Source organism: Lipotes vexillifer, unplaced genomic scaffold (assembly GCF_000442215.2).
Source record: "Lipotes vexillifer unplaced genomic scaffold, Lipotes_vexillifer_v1.1 scaffold182, whole genome shotgun sequence".
NCBI classification, from domain to species: domain Eukaryota; kingdom Metazoa; phylum Chordata; class Mammalia; order Artiodactyla; family Lipotidae; genus Lipotes; species Lipotes vexillifer.
Genome location: NW_006798798.1, coordinates 4667263 through 4673819, shown reverse-complemented (window position 1 = coordinate 4673819; position 6557 = coordinate 4667263). Strand labels below are relative to the sequence as shown.

The 6557-nt window shown below is 38.9% G+C and overlaps 1 non-coding gene across 1 annotated transcript; it reads left to right on the top strand.

The window, feature by feature from the left end:
* The first annotated feature begins 6120 nt into the window (after window positions 1-6120).
* On the top strand, window positions 6121-6193 carry TRNAE-UUC (transfer RNA glutamic acid (anticodon UUC)). The gene has a single exon. It is a non-coding gene; the product is annotated as a tRNA-Glu (tRNA).
* Window positions 6194-6557: the final 364 nt, after the last annotated feature.

The window sequence follows — 6557 nt, the reverse complement described above, 5'->3', positions numbered from 1 at the left end:
CCCTACTAACCTCTGACATAAAGTATTAATTTTTGGCATTTTTTCCCTTTCTTTGAAGTGCTCCTGCTGGCTACAAAAACTTCCAATTAAGTTTTTTAAATAAAAGATAGAAGTTAAAAGCAACTGCTGCCTGGGGTTAGCAGGATAGAAACTTGTAGTTGCTTGAAGCTGTACTTCAAAAAGAGAAAACTCAATTTTAAAAGTGTAGAATTTTATTCATATAATACATTGTGTTCAAAAAATGACTCTGTGGATACTGTAGACTGTAGGGGAGTCAGACGACAGGTCACTTGTTCTGTTGTATTTATTTACAGAATATTCTTTTTCTGTGTAATGTTTTCCTTCTAAATAAAAGTAAAAGGAGGGCTTCCCTGGTGGCGCAGTGGTTAAGAATCCGCCTGCCCATGCAGGGGACACGGGTTCGAGCCCTGGTCCGGGAAGATCCCACATGCCGTGGAGCACCTAAGCCCGTGCGCCGCAACTACTGAGCCCACGAGCCACAACTGCCGAAGCCTGCGCGCCTAGAGCCCGTGCTCCGCAACAAGAGAAGCCACCGCAATGAGAAGCCCGCGCACCGCAACGAAGAGGAGGCCCCGCTTGCCACAACTAGAGAAAGCCCATGTGCAGCAACAAAGACCCACTGCAGCCATAAATAAATAAATAAATAAATAAATAAATTTTAAAAAAAGGAAAAGGAAATTTTTGGGCATCTGGATCCTTGTGTATTCTGTTCTCAGTAACATTAATTTAATACTGAGATTCTCATCTTTATTAACTGAAGAACTTTTACAAAGTTCTTACATAAAGTTCCTTTTATGTGCTATCGCATACATACAAAAGAATGTATGAATGTATCTTAAACCTCTTCCTTAGCAATTTCTCTTATTCCTAAATTCCACTTACAATAGACTCCCCAGAAAGTGCGGGTGTATTCTGAGAGAAATCACAGGGGTGAGGAGTCAGTTATTCAGTTTTACACGGGCAGCTTCCTTTATGGGCACGTGTCCAGGGTGCTGTGCACACTCTTAGTTGCCAGGAGGAGACATCCGCCCAGGCCTCTCTTTCCCTCTGCCTCAGGGCTATTCTAGCCAGAAAGTTCTAGCCATGCCTTTAATTCAGCATTCAGAGGCCCCAGCAAATCAAAGTGCAGCTTCCTAGAAAAACTGGAGCTGACTAGCAACATGGACAAAAGAGGGGACTAAATCCAAGGAAGGTCAAGGAGGAGAAAAATAAGCAATCATCATCATTAAATGCAGTGTTTTTCAAACTGCAGGCTGTTTCCTGTTGGTGGAACATGAAATCAATTGAAAGGCTCATGACCTGCATTTAAAAAAAAAAAAAAGGCATGAATGGAAAATAAAAATATGTGGCACAGTGAAGGTAAGTATTGTTTCAGTGAATCTTTATATATGTCTTGTGTATCCACAGACATACAGACAGACAGAGAGACAGACAGACACAGAGGAATAAGATACAGAATTTCTTACCAGGGGTTGATACGAAAGAAGATGGAGAAGCAGACTGGCTTATTAGAGAGTATGGAGCTTCTCCTGTGTGTCAGGCCCTCTCTCTGGGCAGGAGACCATGGTACCATTTTTTAACCTGTGACCTACCATCCTACTGACATCATGCTTTTTGAGGGATACTGTCATCTTTTCCTAATTTCCTTGCCTGTGTGCTACCATTACCATTCTTTCTAGATCTTGCCTCTGGAGCTCCATGCCCACCCACCTTTCTCTACATCCATATTCTCCCTCTCTAGTCTAGCCTTTGTCATCTATCATCAAGGAGACTGCCTCCTGTAGGGTGTTGGGGGTTTGGGGGGACTAGTCAAGGAAAACGATATGACCGTGAGGTGACAGTAGCACACACAAGCTTTATTGGGCAATGCTTTGACAGTTCCCAGGTGAGGAAGTCCCTCTCAGTGGGGGTCTATCCAGAGGCCAGAGCATGGGGGTTGCTGTTCAGAAGGGGAGGTGACAAGGGGACTCTCGTGGGGAGAGAGCATTTATGTGTCTAGGTGGAGTCCCTCAGCGGCACAGTGGGGAGGCTCTGGGTCAGGGCACTCTGAAGGACAGTGGCAGCTTGAAGTCTTGTAACCACAAGCCTCTGCCTTATCAATGGACTTCAGATGCTGGGTGTAGTTTAGTGGACCATGCAAGACAGGGAGGCCCTAAATGGCTAAAAATATGCTTGTTTAGGCTATTTTCAAATGATTCATATGTAAATATTGAGCTTGGTGTCCGTGGGCTCTTGAGCTAACCATCTCAGCCCGCAGTGAAGAAATAAACAACCGAGGGGGCCAGTATAGAGAGGTCATTTCAGGCGTGTTTACGTAATACCCCTTCAATCCATTCTCCACACAGAAGCCAGAGCCATCTTTTAAAATTGCAAATCAGGCCTTGTCACTCCACTGCTTTCTCATTGTTTCCATTTGCCTGTTAACCTTTGCTGATCTCTTTATTTTCAACCTTTCTCAATCATTTCTGTTCATGTGTGTCTCTTGTATACAGCATATAGGTGAGTCTTGCTTTGGGAGCCAAATTGGAAATCTTGTTTTAATAAATCAGTTTATCCTCTCAAGGGCTTAATCCTATTCACATTAATTAAGGTCTCTGCTCTGTCATATTATTTTATAATTACTGTGTATTATATTTGCTATATTTCCTTCTCTACTTGAGATTTTCATTTTTTACATTAATTTGGGTATTTAGGGAGGTTGATATTTTTGTTCTAGTAATTACCTCTGTACTTAATCTTATCTAACCTTCAAATATCAGGTTTGTTAGTTTTTTATTTTAAAGCCTTATTGACATCCAGTTTACATATCATATGATTCAGTCATTTAAAGTATGTCCATTGGTTCTTAGTATATTCACAGATATGTGCAACCATCACCGCAGTCCATTTTTTTTTTAACAATACTTTTTTTTTTTTTTTTTTGCGGTACGCGGGCCTCTCACTGCTGTGGCCTCTCCCGTTGCGGAGCACAGGCTCCGGATGTGCAGGCTCAGCGGCCATGGCTCACGGGCCCAGCCGCTCCGCGGCATGTGGGATCTTCCCAGTCCGGGGCTCGAACCCGTGTCCTCTGCATCGGCAGGCGGACTCTCAACCACTGCGCCACCAGGGAAGCCCACCGCAGTCCATTTTAAAACATTTTCATCATCTCAAAAAGAAATTCTGTATCCTTTACCTATCACCCCATCCCTTCTCCCCCAGCCATAGGCAACCCCCAATCTACTTTCTGTCTCTATAGATTTTTCTGCTCTGGACATTTTATATGAATGATGTGAATGGAATCATATAATTTGTAGTCCTTTGTGACTGGCTTCTTTCATTTAGCATAATGTTTCAAGGCTTATCCATGCTATAGCATGTGTCAGTTTTTCCTTCCCTTTTATGGTCGAATAATATTCCATTGTATGGATACACTATATATATATATATATACATATATATATATATATATACACACACACACATATCACACACACACACACACACACATATATATATATATACATACATATATATGTATGAGTTTGTGATATATATCATTAGGTTTATGATCCTATGTCTCCTTTACCATTTTTGCGGTACGGGGGCCTCTCACTGTTGTGGCCTCTCCCATTGCGGAGCACAGGCTCCAGACGCGCAGGCTCAGTGGCCATAGCTCACGGGCCTAGCCCCTCCGCGGCATGTGGGATCTTCCCGGACCAGGGCATGAACCCGTATCCCCTGCATCGGCAGGCGGACTCTCAGCCACTGCACCACCAGGGAAGCCCTTCCCTTTTGAACTGAATGGCATCTTTGTCAAATATCAATTGACTACACATATGAGTATTTACTTCTGGAATCTCAATTGATCTATATGTCTGTCCTTAGGTCAGTACCCCACTGTCCTGATTACTCTAGATTATAGTAAATTTTGAAATGGGTAAGTGTGAGTCCTCTACCTTTGATCTTTTTCAAGGTTGTTTTGGGTATTCTAGGTTTTTCCACATCCATATGTGGATATTTTAGAATAGCTGGACAATTTCTGAAAAAAGAAAGCAGCTGGAGTTTTGATATGGATTGCACTGAATCTGTAGACCAATTTGGGAAGTATTGCCATCTTAACAATATTAAATCTTCTGATCCATGAACATGGGGTGTCTTTCCATTTATTTAAGTCTTCTTTAATTTCTTTCAATGTGTTTTATATTTATATTTTTTGTATTTATATTTTCAGAGTAAGAATATTATACATTTTTTGTTAAATTTATTCCTAAGTATTTTATTATTTTTGATGGTATTATAAATGTAATTATTTTCTTAATTTCAATTTTGGATTATCAGTTAATAATGCAGAAAATTACAATTGATTTTCTATATTGATCTTGTATCCTGCGACCTTGCTAAATTTGTTTATTAGTTCTAGTAGTTTCTAGTGGATTTTAAAGGATTTTTCTATATGCAGTATCATGTCATCTATAAATAGAGACAGTTCTACTTCTTCCTTTCCAGTCTGGTTACACTTTATTTCTTTTTCTTTTCTAATTGCCCTGGCCAGACCCTCCAGTATAATGTTGAATAGTAGTGGTAAGAATGACCTCCTTGTCTTGGTCTTGATTTTAGGGGGAAAGCATTCCATTTTTCACCATGTTAGCTATGGGTTTTTCATAGATACCCTTTATCATTTTGAGGAAGTTACTTTCTATTCCTAGTTTTTTGATGTTTTTAATCATGAAAGGGTATTGGATTTTGTCAAATAAATTTTATGCATTTATCAGGATGATCATGTGTGTGTCCTTTGTTCAACTGATATGGTGTATTACATTGATTGATTTTTGGATGTTAAACCAACCTTGCATTCCTGGGATACATCCCACTTGGTCATGGCGTATTATCAGTTGTATAAATTGCTGGATTTTGTTTGCTAGTATTTTTTGAGGATTTTTGTATCTATATTTTTAAGAGACTTTTTTCTTTTCTTGTGATGTCTTTCCGTGGTTTTGGTATTAGTGTAATGCTGGCATCATAAAATGAGCAGAAAGGATTTTCCTTTCTGCTATTTTTTTTGAATAGTTATGAAGAATTGATATTAATTCTTCTTTAGATCTTGGGTAGAATTCATCAGTGAAACCATCTGATTCTGAGCTTTCCTTTGTGGGAAGTTTAAAATGACATTCAGTCTCTTTTTTCAATAATTAGGTTTAATGTATATGCTATATGCACCCTCATTAAAAGGCAGAGATTGCCAGATTAGGTAAAAAGTAAGACTGAACTATATACTGCCTACAAGAAACACATTTGAAATTTAAGGACGTAAATAGGTTAAAAGTAAAATGATGGAGAAAGATATTCTATGCAACACCAATAAAAAGAAAGCTAAAATGGCTATATCACATGCTGCCATGGAGGCCTCCTGACTTTCACACCATGCTGTGAGTAGATAAGTGGCTGACCTGAACTTGTCATTGAACTCTTTGGTTCAAAATACCCCTTGTTCATTGAGTGGACATTTTTCCTTTCCTAGAGCTATTTTAATGGATATTGACACTCAGTCACTGATATATGATTTTCAAGTTTATTCTGAAAGTATGAATCAGGATCACATGATAGCAAAACTGGATTTTTTAAATATCTGAAGTTAAGGGTGTACATGAGTATATTATTAGCAAATATTTTTCTCTTTAGACCTAACTGGATTCTTAGGGGTTATTTGGTAGTCTTGGTTCACAGAATTTCAAAATTAAGGCTGTTAAACATTTGTTCTTCAAACATTAACTGGGTGCGTGTTACATTCTGGGCAGTGTATACAGGCTTTGGAATCAGGGATATGTGAATTCAAGTTCTGGTTCTTTGTTTGCAGCTACTGTGCCTTTGGGCAAATCACTTAACCGTCTGAGTCATGATATATAAAATAGGCTTCATAATATGTAGCTTGTGTGATGTTGTAAGGGTTAAATAAGACATTATAAAACAGTGCTGGATTTTAGGCGCTTAATAAATGTTAGTTTTTCCTTAAATTTGAAGGATTTCAAATTTAAAAATTACTCTTTTTAGAAATTTAAAAATCGGACTACTTACCAGCGTTAAAAAAAATCAGTTACCTGAAATGAGTTTGCTCTTGGAAATTCCCTGGTGGTCCAGTGGTTAGGACTCTGTGTTTTCACTGCTGAGGTCCTGGGTTCAATCCCTGGTCGGGGAACTAAGATCCCACAAGCTGCGTGGCGTGGCCAAAAAAAAATGAGTTTGCTCTCAGTAATTTTTAATTTTTAGAAACATCCCTACACATGCACACACATGTGCTACATTACATAACTGAGTTCTTCTAATTGATTCTGAGTTAGAAAACCCCCTTGATATGAAAAGTATGATTTCAGATACTCATTTTTCCAAATATATGTTGTGTTTGTGACTATTGTGTAAGTATAACAAAATGCAGATTAATCTAGCCAATATTTGCTTAGCATGTGAAAGAAAAAACTGTGTTCCTTTGACTTTAGAAATAACTGAGAATAAGACTACAAGGTGCAAGGTTTAACCTTCTAGTAAACTTAATACAGGCCTCA